Raw genomic sequence first — 17,606 nt, 5'->3', positions numbered from 1 at the left:
TGATCAAGATGACCCATGTAAATGTTAATTCCATTAATGGAACTCTGGAGGAGCAACAGACTTGTGTTAGGGTTAAGAAAAACTGACTTTAATAAAAATTTTGTTGCATTTCTCTATCTGTGAATCCCAGTTCTTGCTTATTTATCCTCAGTTCCATTGCCTTTTCTCCTGCTACATTTCCTGGGCTCCCCTGACATCTGGGTTTAGCAAACTATCTCATAGGAATGAAGCGTAGGAAGTAGTAGTCCTCAAGGTATTTCTTTCTCTCTTGCCCTGCCTGCATGCGGATAGTTCTATTTCTGGCAGTTGGTTGCATCTCAAAATAATTCTAGCTCCTCACCTTCTTGGCCATCCCACTGTGGACTAAGCTCCCCCAGGACAGCTTTAACATTTGGATTATTGCTAAAACTTCTCTTTACTGTCTTCAATCCTAAAGTACTAGTGGCTTCCCGCTGTTGCCATTCTCTGTTTGGCTTCTTTTTCCATTGTCTTTTTTGCCAAATGTCTAAAATGGTTCCTGTATCTTGGCTAAACTTTGGTGGATTCTATGTAGAATATTCAAACTATCATATACAGTGAGAATGATTAAATGCCAGAGTGGTAATCCAGGGTGGAGTTAGAGGTCAAATTTAAAGATTTGGTAGTCCTGATGTGCATAAGAGAGATAACTACTCCAAGAGCATGTGCTGAGTAAAAAGAAGACCATGAATAGAGTTAAGCTAAAATGAGAGAGTCCTCTGAGGGACAGAGGACTTTGTATGGCTCAGAATAATTTGAAATGTACTCAAGAAAAAGTAAAACCTAAAGAGACCACTGAAAATATAACTTCCATGAATTAAGGTAGAAAACAAGGCATTTCACTGTATAAGCAAAGAAACGGAGATGAATACAAAAATACAGATAATAATAGAAGGGAGATGAGAAGTGGAATAGAGGAAGGTTACTTCCAACACAAGAGTCCTGGCTAAGAGAAGCATAGACTTATTTTTTAAAGACTTAATTTTTTTAAAAGAGCAATTTTAGATTCATAGCAAAACTAAGAGGAAGGTACAGTGATTTTTCATGTACTCCCTGTCCATATAAATCCATAGCCTCCACTCTTTAAAATTCCCCACCAGAGTGGTACATTTTTTGCAACTGATGAGCTCACAATGAGACATCATAATCACCCAAAGTACGTAGTTTATATTAGGATCTCTCTTGCACATTCTATGGGTTTGGACAAATTCTGTAATGACTTGTATTCTTCATTATATAGATTAGTTTTATTGCTTTAAAAATGTGTATTGTTCCACTTATTTATCCCTCTTCCCCCCAACCCCTAGCAAACATTAATATTTTGTACTGTTCTGTAATTCTGCCTTTTGCAAAATGTTATATAAACTTGGAATCATATAATATATAGCTGTCCACTTAGTAATTTCCATTTGAGTTTCCTCTATGTCTTTTCATGGCTTGATAGCTAATTTCTTTTCAGCACTGAATAATATTCCATTGTCTGGATATATCATCATGTATTTATCTAGCCACCCTAGAAGGACATTTTGGTGGCTTTCGAGTTTTGACATTTATTAATGAAACTGCTAAAAGCATTCATATGAAGATCTTTGTGAAACAATTCTTCAACTCCTTTGGGTAAATACTAAGGCACTTAATGATTGGATCATACAGAAAGAATATGTTTCATTTTGTTAGAAACCACCAAACTGTTTCTCAAAGCGACTATACCATTTTACTTCCTACCAGCAATGAGTGAGAGTTCCAGTTGCTCCCGATCCTCATTAGTGTTTGATGTCAGTGTTCCAGAGTTTGGCCATTTTAATAGGTGTGTAGTAATATCTCACTGTTGTTTAATTTGCATTTCCCTGATGACATATGAGGTAGAGCATCTTTTCACATGCTTATTTGCCATCTGTATATTTTCTTTGGCTAAGTATCTGCTAAAGTCTTTGGCCCATTTTTAATTGAGTTATTCATTTTCATATTGTTGAGTTTCAAGAGTTCTTTGTAATTTGGATAAAAGTCCTTTATGAGATACATGTTTTGCAAATATTTTCTCTCAGTCTGTGCCTTGTCTTCTCATTCACTGAAAATTGTCTTTCACAGAAGTTTTTCTTTTAATTTTAATGAAATTCAGTTTATCAGTTTTTTTCATGGACTCTGCCTTTGGTGTTGTATCTAAAAAGTCATTATCATATTCAAGGTCATCTAAGTATTCTCTTATCTTCTAAGATTTCTGTACTACTGCATTGGATATTTCGGTCTATAATTAATTTCAAGTTAATTTTTATGAAGAATGTAAGGTCTGTGTCTAGATTCTGTTTGTTTTTTTTAAAAATGTGGATGTTCACTTGTTCCATATTTTTTAAATGTGGATGTTCATTTGTTGAAAGACTATCTTTGTCCAATGTATTATTCCTTACATTTAAAAACTGATTTTGTGTTTCCTGATATTGGAGCACAACTTTTTTCAACCTCATTTGTTGCATACTGTTTGTGAAAACTAATTATAAAGCTCTAAATATGTATAAATTATTAAAGTATAAATGTAATTAACTCATATAAATATCCCTAATGAATCATATTTTCATTTTCTTTTAATAGATCATAAAACTAATTTAAGCTTCTGTTTACTCCTTTGAGAATGCTCTTTATAAATATACTAGCCGAGCAGAGAAAATACCGTTCCTTAGCATATGCATGTAAAAACAATTAGCATGGACTCCTTAACCTATGTCTAATTTTAACTGAGTCATCTACCAAAACAATCAAATCAGCTGTCCCAGTCAAACATCATTAGCACTAATTAAGGTAGCTTCAGCGAAGAATCCTGCAGCATTCTTGAGGTGCTCCCCATTGGATTTATAGCTTATTTCAAATTTCACGCAAAGAGATATAGGAACAAAACAACTGAGATTTGAAGTCAGACTGGCCTGGATTGAATCCCAATTTTTAATCCTAATTAACACCTCTGCGTCTCCATTTCATCATCAACATATGTCCATGTAACTGGACCTTCTTCTTCTGGCTCTGATGTAACCAAGAGCCCTCCTAGGGTCAGTCTTTCACTTACAATAATGTGAATTTTGTGGACGCTTTTGTGGAAAAATACAGAGGTAGCAGCTATGGTACACATTTTTCAAAGTAAAATGCCCCTTCTGTCACTGCGCCCTACGCTTGCCTCTTGCCATATTTTTCTAGCGTCAGACTTCACAGACCTTCTTTTTTCTTTTTTTTTTTTTCTCTTTCTTTTTAAGATGGCATCTCTTCCTATAACCCAGGCTGGAGTGCAGTGGCAGGATCTCGGCTCACTGCAATCTCCGCCTCCCGGGTTCAAGCGATTCTCCTGCCCCAGCCTCCTGAGTAGCTAGGATTACAGGCATGTGCCACCATGCCCAGCTAATTTTTTGTATCTTTAGTAGAGATGGGGTTTCACCATGTTGGCTAGGCTGGTCTCGAACTCCTGACCTCGGACTTCACAGACCTTCTATGTGGAATAGTAGTTCTAGCTCTGCCCCTCATTCCAATTTCTTCTCACCTTCTTCCCTTTGACTCTCCCCATCATTTTACCTTTAATGAGCATTGCTCTTCTCCTCGATTTCTCCAATTTTCCACTTTCCATTCCTCCTTTTTTTTTTTTTTTTTTTTTTTTTTGAGACGGAGTCTCGCTCTGTCGCCCAGGCTAGAGTGCAGTGGCCGGATCTCAGCTCACTGCAAGCTCCGCCTCCCGGGTTTACGCCATTCTCCTGCCTCAGCCTCTCAAGTGGCTGGGACTATAGGCGCCCGCCACCTCGCCCGGCTAGTTTTTTGTATTTTTTAGTAGAGACGGGGTTTCACCGTGTTAGCCAGGATGGTCTCGATCTCCTGACCTCGTGATCCGCCCGTCTCGGCCTCCCAAAGTGCTGGGATTACAGGCTTGAGCCACCGCACCCGGCCTCTTCCTCTTTAGAAGTGGAAGAGAAGGTAAATTTACCCTCTTAAATATAATGTGGGAAAGTGATGCCTACCTCAAAAGCTGAGGTAAAATTAAAGACAATACTTCAGAATCTAGCACAGATTCTGTTGCATATTTAAGCACTAAATCAATGTCAGTAAACTGTTAGTTCTTTGCTTCCTTGCACGGATGCAAATTTTAAATTCCTCAGAGAAGATCAAGACATAAAACAGCTCCATGAAGACACTTAGAGAAAGAAATCCTCACCACTGTTTGTCTTAGAGGTAAAGATAGAACATTTTTATCAAATTGTAAGGACAGTCCTTGTAGATGTTATAATCTAAACATTGACAAAATTCTTCATGACTAAATGTTATCATTTCTGACCTGGCATAGCAATCTCTAAAATAACCAAGCCCATACAGATAAGGAATGGCATCTTGCCAAAGGGAATATTACATTTAAAAAAGTTGTTCTTTATCAAAATGAGTAATGAAAACTAAAAATAACCTATTGTAGTTCTTAGAAAACAAAATTCAATTTAGATTTTAGCCTTGCCTTTTACTTCACATTGGGGTTTACCTTGCAGACTTTGAAATCTTGTCAGATTTTGACAGGATTATAGAGTTGAGGTTTAACTGGGCCCGTAATTTCTTGTGTATTTTAAAGTTTAAAGGTTTTCTTTAATTTTTCTGACACACTGTATTAAACTTTACAATCAATATACACTCCTCCAATTAAGAAACATTCTTTGTAGTTTTAGAAAGTGTTTAAATTGTCATGTGCTATCATAGTATTTTTTATTAATGCTCATTCTTGAAAAAATAAATTAATTCATATCAAGCAATTACATGGTTTACTTTTAAAATGAAATATAATCAATCGTACTTCAACAGAAGCTTTTCTGTGAGTTTATTCTCATTGAACTATGTGAAAATAGATCATTAATAGGGAAGAATATATTACACATAATTACTATGCATGGGCACTTCTCTATTCTATACTTCAGTTACTAATGTTTTTCAACAGTTATATACACAATATATATTCATATATTTAAATTAATTTTGCTTTATATTTACATACATTTACACATATCCAGTCAGTATTGATGGGTTATGACACAGTAATAAACAAGTAAGAGATTACTCACTAATGCTCATGCTATACCAGATCAAGTTTATGATTTGGAAGACAATATTAAATAATGTTTTTTTTTTTTTTTGAGACGGAGTCTTTGCTCTGTCGCCCAGGCTGGAGTGGAGTGGCGCGAACTCGGCTCACTACAAGCTCCGCCTCCTGTTTACGCCATTCTCCTGCCTCAGCCTCCCGAGTAGCTGGGACTACAGACGCCCGCCACCTCGCCCGGCTAGTTTTTTGTACTTTTAGTAGAGACGGGGTTTCACCGTGTTAGCCAGGATGGTCTCGATCTCCTGACCTCGTGATCCGCCCGTCTCGGCCTCCCAAAGTGCTGGGATTACAGGCGTGAGCCACCGCGCCCGGCCAATAATGTTTTATTGATCATGATTTTTTGATTACACTCTCTCCTGACTTCTCCAACCTCTCTTACTTTAAAATTTTTCTTTATCCATTTTTGTCTATCATCATTTTAAATATTGAGACCCCGAGTTCCATCTTGGGTGTCTTGGCTCTACATGCTATTCCCTGAGTGGTCTTATTCGCATCTATGGATTCCATTGCCACCTATATGAAAAACTTTTCTAAACTTATCTGCAGCCCACCATTCTCACCTAACATCCAGGCCCACAGAACCATATACTCACTGGAGATCTTTAACTAGGTAACCTACAGATACTTCAGATAAAGTGCCCTCTCTGCTATCCTGTTTCTCCTACCTTGTAGCTTCTTGTAATCTGTATTTTATGTGCTCAACCAATAGATATTGAATACATGAGTAAAATGAAATGAGTAAACACATGAATTAATGAGTTAATTCTTTAGAAAATACCTTTGCCTTCTGCTCAGAAAAATTTCCCAAGCATTTCTGAAAAATTATTTTCCTATTTTCTCTAATTATGGAAATCCTGACAAAGATTTAAGTACGAACTTTTGTTAACATTATATTTAACTTTAAATTAACAAATAATTGGCCGGGTGCAGTGGCTCACACCTATAATCCCAACACTTTAGGAGGTCGAGGTGGGCAGATCATGAGGTCAGGAGTTCAAGACCAGCCTGACCAATATGGTGAAAACGCGTCTCTACTAAAAATACAAAAACACGTGGGCATGGTGGCGTGAAGCTGTAATCTCAGCTACTCAAGCAGCTGAGGTGGAAGAATCGCTTGAACCCAGTAGTGGGAGGTTGCAGTGAGCTGAGATAGCACCACTGCACTCCAGCCTAGGTAACAGAGTGAGACTTTATCTTAAAATAATAATAATAATAATAATAATAACTATATATTTATGGGGTAAAATGTGATGTTTTGGTACCTATATACATTGTGGAATGATTGCATCAGGCTAATTAGCTTATCCATCACCTTGTATATATATCATTTCTTTGTAGTGAGAAGACTTAAAATCCATTCTTTTGGCAATTTCAAAATATGTAATACATTTTTATTAACTATAGTCACCATGCTGTGCAATAGATCACCAGAACACATTCCTCCTGTTACTAGAGGCTGGTGGGGATTGAGAAAATGTGATGGGAAAGGGGAGATGCTGGTCAAAGAGTAAAAAGTCTAATCATCTTGAAAAAGATTGTCTTTAGTTACCATGATCCAGCCCACTCCAATTTACTATCCTCAGAGTCAATCCTGTACAGTTTCTCACGTACTTATGAAGCTGTTGATGTCTGGTTTGGGGGTGTTAATATGCCTAGATATTTGGTATCTGGTACCTGGAATTTAGACTGACTTAGAAGAATTAGGCCTTTTGTTTCTCATAAAATGCATAACACAATGCTGAGAAAATATTTTAGGAACACGAAGCTCACTTGTCTATCAAATCATTAATAAGCATTTTATAAGCCTTTTCTAAGTGCCTGGCACTGTCTATATTTTATAAAAATATTAACATTTTTATTATGCAGATTGCTCTATATGGGGAGGTGTGGTGATGGATGGCATCATACAGACATTAGTGGATTATAATTAAAATGAATTTTCAATTTTATCCATTTAGTTTTCATACTTTTATTTTAAATAATCTTTAGAAGTTTGAAACACAAGTATTCTCTGAAGTTTTTTGCTAAAACTTCTATGATTTATACGGCACTTTGCCCTAAATAAAGAGATCTTCGACACAGGACTTGGATTCTCAAGAACATTAACCTCTGCAAGTTATTTGTGAAGCAAAGGGCAAAGTGGTGATTCACTAGATCTAAAAATAAATATGAATTTTTCAAAGATGAAGGATCAAGCATCATAAGTCATCTCTGGGGTTTAATATAATAAGAACCTGTCATATATTAATCTGTTCATATTTCTCATTGCATAAATATGGTACTTATAAATGATACCAATCTCCAATGAAATGTTATTTCTAAATAAGAGTGGTAGAACAGGAATAACAAACATACGCTACACCTGCTACCACTAGCAACAATCATAAATAAATGATTAAAACATTTTGCTGATGATTCCAGAGGCAGCAGACTCAGGATCTCCACAGAGCACACGATAGGCAAACACTACCAGTTGACCGATGTTGGCATATGTGATGAAAACTATTTGTCAACACCTGCTCTAGAATTGCAGAATTTACAGAAAGTAACTTCACAGCTAAGTTTCTGCCTTATGTTATATGCACTCTCTATGCTTAACATAATTCCTGATTTAATGTAGATACTGGATAAATTTTGGTTAAATGAATAATGTAGTATTTTGGTGAATGTTTATAAAGCACAGCGACACCATTATGCTCACTGTTTAAAGAACCCAAGTTGCTGCAAAAATTCTGAAATTGAAGCTTGTCTCACAGACATTAGATACTGTGTGGCCTAAGGTTTCTTTACTCAAGGACATTCTTTCAGCTTCACTGTTGGCTTCTGGGAAAGGAGACCTGCTTCCTAAAATCCTAAATTTGATTGTTTATATAACATATATTTATATAATAGAATTTATATTTATAATATATATTATATAATATATGTAATAAAGTTTTAATATATAAAAGATTTTCTAATTTAAAAATCAGAGCCAATATGAAAGGAGCTAAGAATTCAACATTTTATTTGGTAATCAAGAGAGTAAGAACACAAATATTTAATGATAATCTTAACACATTAAAATGTAATCCCTTTCCCCTGATGCCAAAGTGTAAGCTCTAAAAAGTAACCAAAAACAAAAATAATCTACAATAATTGACTCAGGTAATGGGAAATTCAAACTACCCTAAAAGATTTTGTTATGAAAAAGCATCCTTGCTGAGAAATAGAATTTTCATGAATGTTCATTAAACTTATCAGGAATAACTTTTATCTTTGGGAAGTTCTTGTCTGGTAATAATTTTCTTGACATAAGGTCAATGGGGCTAGCACCCCTTTCTATTATACTTTCTGTGGTCTTGCAATCAAATACTCAGTTTAGCCCATTTTTACTTGTTCAAGTATAAAAGACAAATAGACATTTTCATATTTTTTTCTTAATCATGATAATAGCCTGCTTAATAGTGCCGTAACTGAAAACGTCTTAAAACATATAATGAATTAATTTTTCTATATTCTGATCACAGTAAGAGTAAAGATATAAGGCAGGAAGATAATAAGGCTGCTATAAATTTAGAAATTTACTCAAGTTTAACAAACTATAGAACTTCAAGAACATTAGATTTTTTATTTTGAACAATACATCTATAATTTTGGTGGGAAAAGACTCAAATCAAAAGAATAAAGATAAATATTGCCAACTTAATCTCCATTAGCTTCTTATTATGGAAGTTTATATATACTATATATATACATACATATGTATGCAAATGTTTTTCAATAGTATGTACATACACAACAATTTATAGTTAACTTTGAGTCCACTGTTTCTAGCAAAGCTGCCCTTACAGTCCAAAATTATAGATTCACGATTGCCAACAGTCTGAATTAAATGAAAATTATTTTAAAAGTATTAAGTTTCTAAAAAGAAATATATTAGTTAGAATTTAGTAAGGACTCTTATGTCTTACATTGGTAACCTCTTTGTAAAATATGACATAAGTAGTTGGTATAAAATATGGAATAATAATCTTATTAATCAAAACATAAAATAGAATGCTGTATTACTAAGAATGAAACAAATAATAGGCAGTAGTAATTTTAAAACATTTTTAGTAACAGTAATCTCTCTTTAAATAAAATTCTACCAGTACACCTATGTATCAAACAAAGGTTAAGTTTCTTTAGTTGAAGATGAAGAAGGGATGTACTCAGTTATCCAGCAGTACCACTTACACATAAACAAACATTTCCCTGAGAAACTTGTTTTAAAAACACATGAAAAAATCAGAGCGTGATATTCTCTAGTATGTTTCAGGCTCTTTGGTTGCCTTACTCACTTTTCTTTAATTAGGAGTTATTAAACCACACTTGAACTCATTGATAATTTAAGCAGACATACATTTACAAAAATACAATTTTTAGAGAGACAAGTTAGTTGATAGCTTAGCACTGGAAACAGCATGCATTTTCCACATTTCAGATTAGTCCACTAACATTAATGTATAGTTTTCATTCATTTGTATTAATATTATCAGATGAACATAATCTATGAGTATCCCAATTTTTGTATCTACAAAAATCCTAAGAGAAAATAGTGAGGATTTTTGTATCTACAAAAATCCTACGAGAAAATAGTGAGGATTTTTGTATCTACAAAAATCCTACGAGAATGTAGAGAATACACTACAATATTTTACAAAGCACGTAATACCATATAATTTTCTCTCTCTCTCTTTTTCTATATATAGAAGGATATATATACACACACATATCTATATATAAATGGGGTAGATATGTTTCCTCTGTATGGAAAAACAATAATAAAAGATGTAGGGGAATATTGCTATAAAAGATTAAAGCCATCTGAAATATTGCTTTTTATAGTTACAACTGTAAAAAGCAAGAACTGCAACAAAATTAATTGTATCCCTATCTAGGCATTATTCAAAATCAATTCCCCCACACAGATTATTAGTAGATACAATATAAAGTTTTAGATCACACAGTCCCCTGCATATAAATATTCGAGTTGTTTTTTCCAAAAGAAGGAAAAAAAAAAAACAGCTTTACAGTATCTTCCCTTCCCAAACTCTTTTTTATTTTGCTAGCGTAAGGGAAAAACAGGGAAAAAAAAAAAAAAAAAAAAAAAAGAATTAAACAGCTAGATATTTTACATAATCCCACAGGGCCTTTACATGGTAAGGGGTTTTTCTTCTTTTAGAAAAAAATATCCATTGTTTAGGGAGAAGTTTCGTGTGCCATTAAATAGATGTGATGGAGCTATGATGAATTTCCCTGAAAGCCATAGGGAGCACACCAAAATAATAATAATAATAAAAACAATAACAATAACTGATCATACAGTTTGATCAATATCATAGTAAGATAAATGATTATGAAGAAATGAATCTGTCTCTATTAATTACAAACAAAATAAGTTTCATACCTCTATATTTATTTGCCACCTGGCTGTTTCTAACATCCTCATTGACTGCCAAATGCTATTTTCTTTAATTCAAAAACAGAATTCTGCTCCTTCTACCAGCTTATAACTTAAAATCTGGGAGTACTTCAATCATTCACTTTTTAGGAGTCACCATGCTTTTTAAAAAAATTAAGCCACAAAGGTAATTAAACACTATAATCTGAAATACACCAATTTGCAACATTTTGAAATAAGAATGCCCATGTCAAGCATAATATAATGTCTTTTGCTTTCACCTTTGCTTATTTATTTACTGGTAAAAGTAGATAAGGCAAAACTGTTAGGACCACTGTTGATCTTGTTGCTCAATAATTATCAATGAAGATCATTATGAAATTCATGTGAATTAATAAGTGTGTACGTGTTGAATACATTGCATATTTGTGTGGGTGTGATATTTTAATCCCAGTGAACAGATTAGGATAAAACAGGCTTTTCTAACCCACCTTGGGCCACATGTGGCCCAGGACAGCTTTGATTGTGGCCCAACACAAATTTGTAAACTTTCTTAAAACATTATGAGATTTTATTTGCAATTTTGTTGTTGTTGTTCTTTATCAGCTATCGTTAGTGTTAGTTGTATTTTATGTGTGGCCCAAGACAATTCTTCTTCCAATGTGACCCAGAGGAGCCAAAAGATTGGACACCCTTGGGATAAAAGGAAATCATCTCCTTACATGGTTGAGCATCATTCAGGTAAAAAATAAGACCTTTATAACTATCATATCTACATTTTTGCCTTTAAGGTAGGAGGCAGGACTCCATTCCAGAGACAGGGTTTGGACACCATATCAAATTGAGGACTAGCTAAAACAGGGTGGGGTGGAAGCAGCTTTCCATAAGACATGCCTACCAGTGTGCCATGTCAGTTTACCATTACCGTGGCAACACCAGGGAGTTACTGCCTTTTTCTATGGCAATGACACAATGACCCAAAAGTTACCACCCCGTTTTAAAAAACTTCTGCATAAATGGTCTGTAATCTACATGTAATTGAAGAAGTTATAAATATGACTGCAAAACTGCACTGAGCTGCTACTCTCTGCCTAAGGGGTAGCCCTGCTCTGCAGGAGCAGGGACAGAGCTGTAACAAGGCCAGAAACATAGCACTGCCTGTTCAGTAAAGCTGTTTTCTTCTACTTCTGGCTTGCCTTTGAATTCTTTCCTGGGCAGGGCCAAGAACACTCACAGGCTATGCCTCACTTTGGAGCTCGCCTTTGCAGCATCACCTCAGTTACTGATCAAGCTAGCACTCAACCAACTTTCCTAAACTTCTTAGGTTTCTTAGATTTTATTGCTTATTTAATATCAGTTCTGATATGGTGTAAGTTTTATATTGTTGTTTTTATAAGTAGCATCAAATTCAGCTCATAGAACTTGGTTGCTTTCCTGGACTTGTTAGCTGTACAACTGATGTTGAGACTCAATCATGTGATGCTACATATTGTCAATCAATGACATAGACTCAAAATTCTATATACCTCCTCAACTAACTAGATAACATATGTTAAACATACATTGTGCCTAGCAAAATTATCATACATTCAGTATAAATATCTGTATTCAGTTGAATCAATTATAAATAAAAACCTATATTTCACACTACTTTTTTTATATGTTATTTACTAAACCAGATTAGTAATATCCTCCAAATTCTGTTTACAGAATAGAAAAATTAGACATGCCTGTGATTTCAATATTTTGCACATTTTATGTGCTAAAACTGTGTTTAGTGCTACGAAGAAGCACTAAATATGTGGAAAATACATAAAAGAACTCATATGACCACACTTAATCAATAACTTTTTTCTCATATAACAATGCTGGGATGCTAAGGAAGTTTTATAACTATATACCACATGTTGTCGCTCTTTTTAATCTCAGAGAATTCAAAATTCACATGTGTTTTACTCCCTATTATATTATTTCTGAGAGCTGGCCAAATTTTTGGTCTCATTGTTACTTAAATATCCTTTCAAAAAATTTTATGGCCAGGTGCGGTGGCTCACGCCTGTAATCCCAGCACTTTGGGAGGCTGAGGCTGGTGGATCACCTGAGGTCAGGAGTTCAAGACCAGCCTGACCAACACGGAGAAACCCTGTCCGTACTGAAAATAAAAAATTAGCCAGGCGTGGTGGCACATGCCTGTAATCCCAGCTACTTGGGAGGCTGAGGCAGAAGAATCGCTTGAACCCAGGAGGAGGTTGCGGTGAGCTGAGATAGCACCATTGCACTCCAGCCTGGTCAACAAGAACGAAACTCTGTCTCAAAAAAAAAAAAAAGAAAAAAGAAAAGAAAAGTAAACAAAAAATTTTATTTTGGGTGACCCCTCTGGCATTGCATTTCCATCACCCTGTGAAGTTTGCATAAGTAAATGGTTTATAACTTATAACCTTTGTTTTCAAATGTTCTGCAGAAAACTGAGCTTGTGATAAATGCTTAAGGAATGTTTATTTACCAAGTTGACTTCAAATTTTAACCTTTTACCAAGAAATAAATAATTCTTCACAATGCTAAGTTCCACAAACAATAGTTCCTTGAAGATTATGAAAATACACTGACTTGCTATCAGGAAAAATCATATATAGAAAAATTAAATCAAACTCCCAGCTTTGAGGGGCTGATTATCATGTTATAAATGTTTATATCTTTAGTGCCAATTTGTATGTATTTGTTCAAATAAAGAATCTCTATTTGTGACAATAATTCTTATAGAAGGACAAATATAGACATTTTTAACTCATCGAACTTATGGTGACTTTGGGATTGCCTCAAAACAGAAAAAAATAAAAAGCCAACAGTATCTTATCAGTGAAATATGTACATACACAAATAGAGCCTGTTCAACAAAAAATATTTGTGTATTACCCTTGCACATATAAATCTTTAAACCAAGTTGACAAGAAAATATTCATGGCAATAATAATTCACAAGTTAACAATAGTTTTTACATTCACCTTTTGCTTTTATCTGCATTCTTAAATGGAAATGTAGAGTAAAATTTTTACTGACTGCTTTATATTTCTCTTTTGCAATTGCTCTAATGTTTCTGCATCATAGCTTTAAAAGATTGTCAGCAGTCAGAGCACTTATGTGACTATAGATTTCACTCCATAATTCCAAAGTAGGTGAAGAGTCACTTATAAACTATAATTTTATTTGGGTATTAAAATATCAAAGAGTGGTGGCTGACGTCTGTAATCCCAGCACTTTGGGAGGCCAAGGCAGGCAGATCATATGGTCAGGAGATCAAAACCATTCTGGCTAACTTGGTGAAACCCCGTCTGTATTAAAAATACACACACACACAAAATTAGCCGGGCGTGGTGGTGGGCGCCTGTAGTCCCAGCTACTCTGGAGGCTGAGGCAGAAGAACGGCGCGTGAACCAGGGAGGCAGAGCTTGCAATGAGCTGAGATCGCGCCACTGCACTCCAGTCTAGGCGACAGAGTGAGACTCCGTCTCAAAAAAAAAAAAAAAAAAAAAAAAAAATTCAAATACTTAAATATTTATTATTTATATCATATGATTTATTAAAACATCTCACAAACTAATTTTGCTTTCCTTCTATTGAATCCACTGCAAGTCTTGCGTATGTTTTAGCACATGGGCTGTAGGTTGTAAGATATGCCGGCCATTCTACTTCGTACCAAAAGTCATCAATATCTAATTAAACATCACTACCAAAATGAATTTTATAGCTCTATAAACTGTTATGTTCTGGTGCTCAAAAACACATTCTTTTATGTTATACTAAATTAAATACTCATGGTCTTGTTACGAGACACAGCAAAATGTCATGCAGATCCTTGATATATTTGTTTTGGCAAAGAACTAATGTATAGCAAAACAATGATTCTCAGATTAAAGTAAAGTAGCTCTTCTCAAATAATGACAAATAAAAATAATCTATTTTAATGTATTTCAAAATATCCATGACCTGAGGTACAGAATATTCTGTTTAGACTCCTGATTTGTCTATGTTAGGGAGCCCAGGCTATCTAAAAGAATATTTAATATGGTAAACTTCCACGCTTTGCATTCAGTAAATGAATGCGGTCAGGGTCAGTTGTATCATTTGAATGACTGTTTCTATCACTTCAGATGTGAGTTTGCTCTTTAAATGTAAAACACTTGGCCTTTTTTTTTTTTTTTTTTTTTGAGTTATTTGGCTATTTCATATGTTATCTTGCCAGGCTCTCTTAAAGTAAAACTTGCTTTCTATGTAAATATTTATGTCTTTAGTAGGTACTGACCTGAGTGGCAGAAACTCTTTAAAAATATCTGAAATGACCTAAAGCTATGAAGCCCCAAGTATCTCCCTATGATCCTAAATATTTCTGTTAGTACACAAACTTGTAAAACTCCTTTCTTTGACCCAACAAAAACATTCATAGTAGCAATCCCTTTAGTTGGGAAGAATAATCAACGAGCCATTCATTCTTCTCCATGGTAAAATACCTCAATGCTGAAAGAATCTTTCCTCTTAAGACTTTTGTATGACGAGTTAAAATCCTCTTAAAGTGAAATAATCCAGAAACTGTGCAAAATGACTAATAAATGACAATTGTGTGTCTGATTCTTGTTTTCTCTCATAATGAGACTCTAGTTTTAAAAAATTATATCTAATTTCTAGTTCATCATGCCCAGCATACTCAAAATCGTCCTATTACTTAGCATTTCTCAGCCTCACAAGATGTCAATTTGGTTTCTATTTAAAAAATTGTGTCCCTAAGAATCCTTATGAGAATTTATAACTGGGGGAAATAATTTCAGTTGAAGGATCAAAGTGGTAATTTCAGGAAAGTGATATTTAAAGCGAAGTAACAGAATATGGAAAAAGTGTATCCAGCCAGAGGGAGTGAGTCAGGAAAGGGCAGGTTCTAAGGTAAGAAAGAGTTGCATTCTTTCAAAATAAAATAAAAGTTGGTCAGCATTTTGGGAGGCCAAGTGGGCGGATCACGAGGTCAGGAGTTCAAGACCAGCCTGGCCAACATGGCGAAACACTGTCTCTACTAAAAATAGAAAAATTAGCCAGGTGTGGTGGCACACACCTGTAATCCCAGCTACTTGGGAGGCTGAGGCAGAATTGCTTGAACCTGGGAGGTGGAGGTTGCTGTGAGCCAAGACCATGCCATTGCACTCCAACCTTGGCAACAGAGTGAGACTCCATCTCAAATAAATAAATAAATAAATAAATAAATAAATAAATAAATAAAATAAAGCAAATAAAAGTTGTATATTGTTTCTAGATGAAGCAACCGATTGCTAGAGTTACTCAAGGTCAAGTTGGAACAACAGCATAGTTGAATTGCAAGGATCTTACAAATGGAAGAGGTTTGGATTGCATCCTCATGCCATAAGAAGCCCCTCAAAAGACTCTGAGCAGGGAAGCTGAGACATAATAACATATAATAATTTATAATTATTCATTCCTATAATTATGAAATTAATGCTCTTTTTAACAAAATGCTTAAGTATCAAAACTAACGTTGTCTCTAGGAGTCTCATACCAAGCTTGTAACTTTAATTTAATCACCATTAAAACTTAGTGTATAGATTTATATTTGCTTATATAACTACATAATATATAGTGAATAATGTGTTGCTACTAATTCAAACATATTCCTATTTATGTTTAATTGCTCGTTTCCAGTTTTATGTTATAGTAAACAATGCTGCAATAAAAATTCCTTGTCATATGTCTTTCTATTCAAGTGTCTATTTTATTGAATAAATAAATAACAATGAGGCTGTTAGGCCAAAGATTATAGGAAATTTGAATTTTAATAAGTTGTGATAAAATATATTTCTAACATTTTACAGTAATTTTCAGTTATGACAATTCATAAGAAACCACTTCCTTATACCATTGCCAGACTAGATGTTACCAAATGTTTTAAAATTTTGCCAGTCTGATGAGAGAACTTTGGCTTACAATGTTATTGTTGGTATTGTGATCATTATTTCAGTTCTATGACTATTATTGAAGTTGAGCATCTTTTCACATATTTGGCCATTACAGTCACCACTATAAATTGATTGCTCTTATTCTGTTGAATTATTTCCATAGTTCTGTCACCTTTTTTGAAGCATTTTAGTACATCCTTGAACACTAGGGAAATGCCTATTATGACAAGTATTTTCTCTCAACAAGTCACTTGCTTTTGATTTTTATTAAGATAAATTTTCTAAGATATTTTAAATTTCTATGTAACAAAATTACCAAAAGAACATTCTTGCCATTTTCTCAAAAGTAAATTGGGAATTAAGAGTGCATGCAGAACAATGAAGTCATCAACATTTATTAGCATTAGGAAATTAAAAAAAAAAAAAAGATTGCTAGATATTATGTTTGTAGAATGCTGGTTGTTTTATACCAGGAACACTGTGGTGGAGATTTCTGATTTTGTAGGGTTGTGTGCCTTTCTTCAACTTCATATTTCCTATTGACCTGAATATGTTGAACTCTTTAAGAGCCATACTTTGTTAACCTGTAGAAGATTGAGTAAAATGCTAATGATTCTTCTTTCAGAAAAATTTAAATATTTTTTTATCCAAAAGAAGTGCAAATGACTTTTATACCATAACCCAAAGGTTAGTATATATTGCCTTGTACACCATTAACCACTCCAGTAACCTTTGGCAAATTTATTTCTGCATTCCTATAAACTCTGCATTCCTATAAACTATAAACTCTATAGTTTAAACTCTATAAATCTCACATTTCTTAATTTTTTTGAATCATTCCTGCTATTTTACTAGTTCCTTTATTAATGAATGAGCCAAATAACATATTTGAAATAAGCTCATTTTGTATTTTTTATATAAGTTATATTTTTAACTTAAAAAAATTCTACTTCAACAGAAGATTCCCAGGCAAGAGATTTTCATGGTCTCAAGATGATTAATAGAGAGAAGGAAAGTTTGGAGTTAAAAAAATGAGAAAGTAAATATGGATGTATTTGGGAGTGTGAGGGTAAAGAGAAATTGAGGATAAGAGAGAAAGAAA

General features: G+C 34.2%; 1 protein-coding gene across 23 annotated transcripts in view; it reads right to left on the bottom strand.

The window, feature by feature from the left end:
* The window catches only part of DGKB (diacylglycerol kinase beta), a 764,643-nt gene that overhangs the window by 725,400 nt on the left and 21,637 nt on the right, over positions 1 to 17,606 (bottom strand). The gene's annotated exons all lie outside the window — the stretch shown is intronic.

The sequence above is a fragment of the Macaca fascicularis genome, chromosome 3 (assembly GCF_037993035.2).
Source record: "Macaca fascicularis isolate 582-1 chromosome 3, T2T-MFA8v1.1".
NCBI lineage: Eukaryota > Metazoa > Chordata > Mammalia > Primates > Cercopithecidae > Macaca > Macaca fascicularis.
The sequence above is the reverse complement of the archived record's forward strand: the minus strand, read 5'-3'. Positions and strand labels throughout refer to the sequence as shown.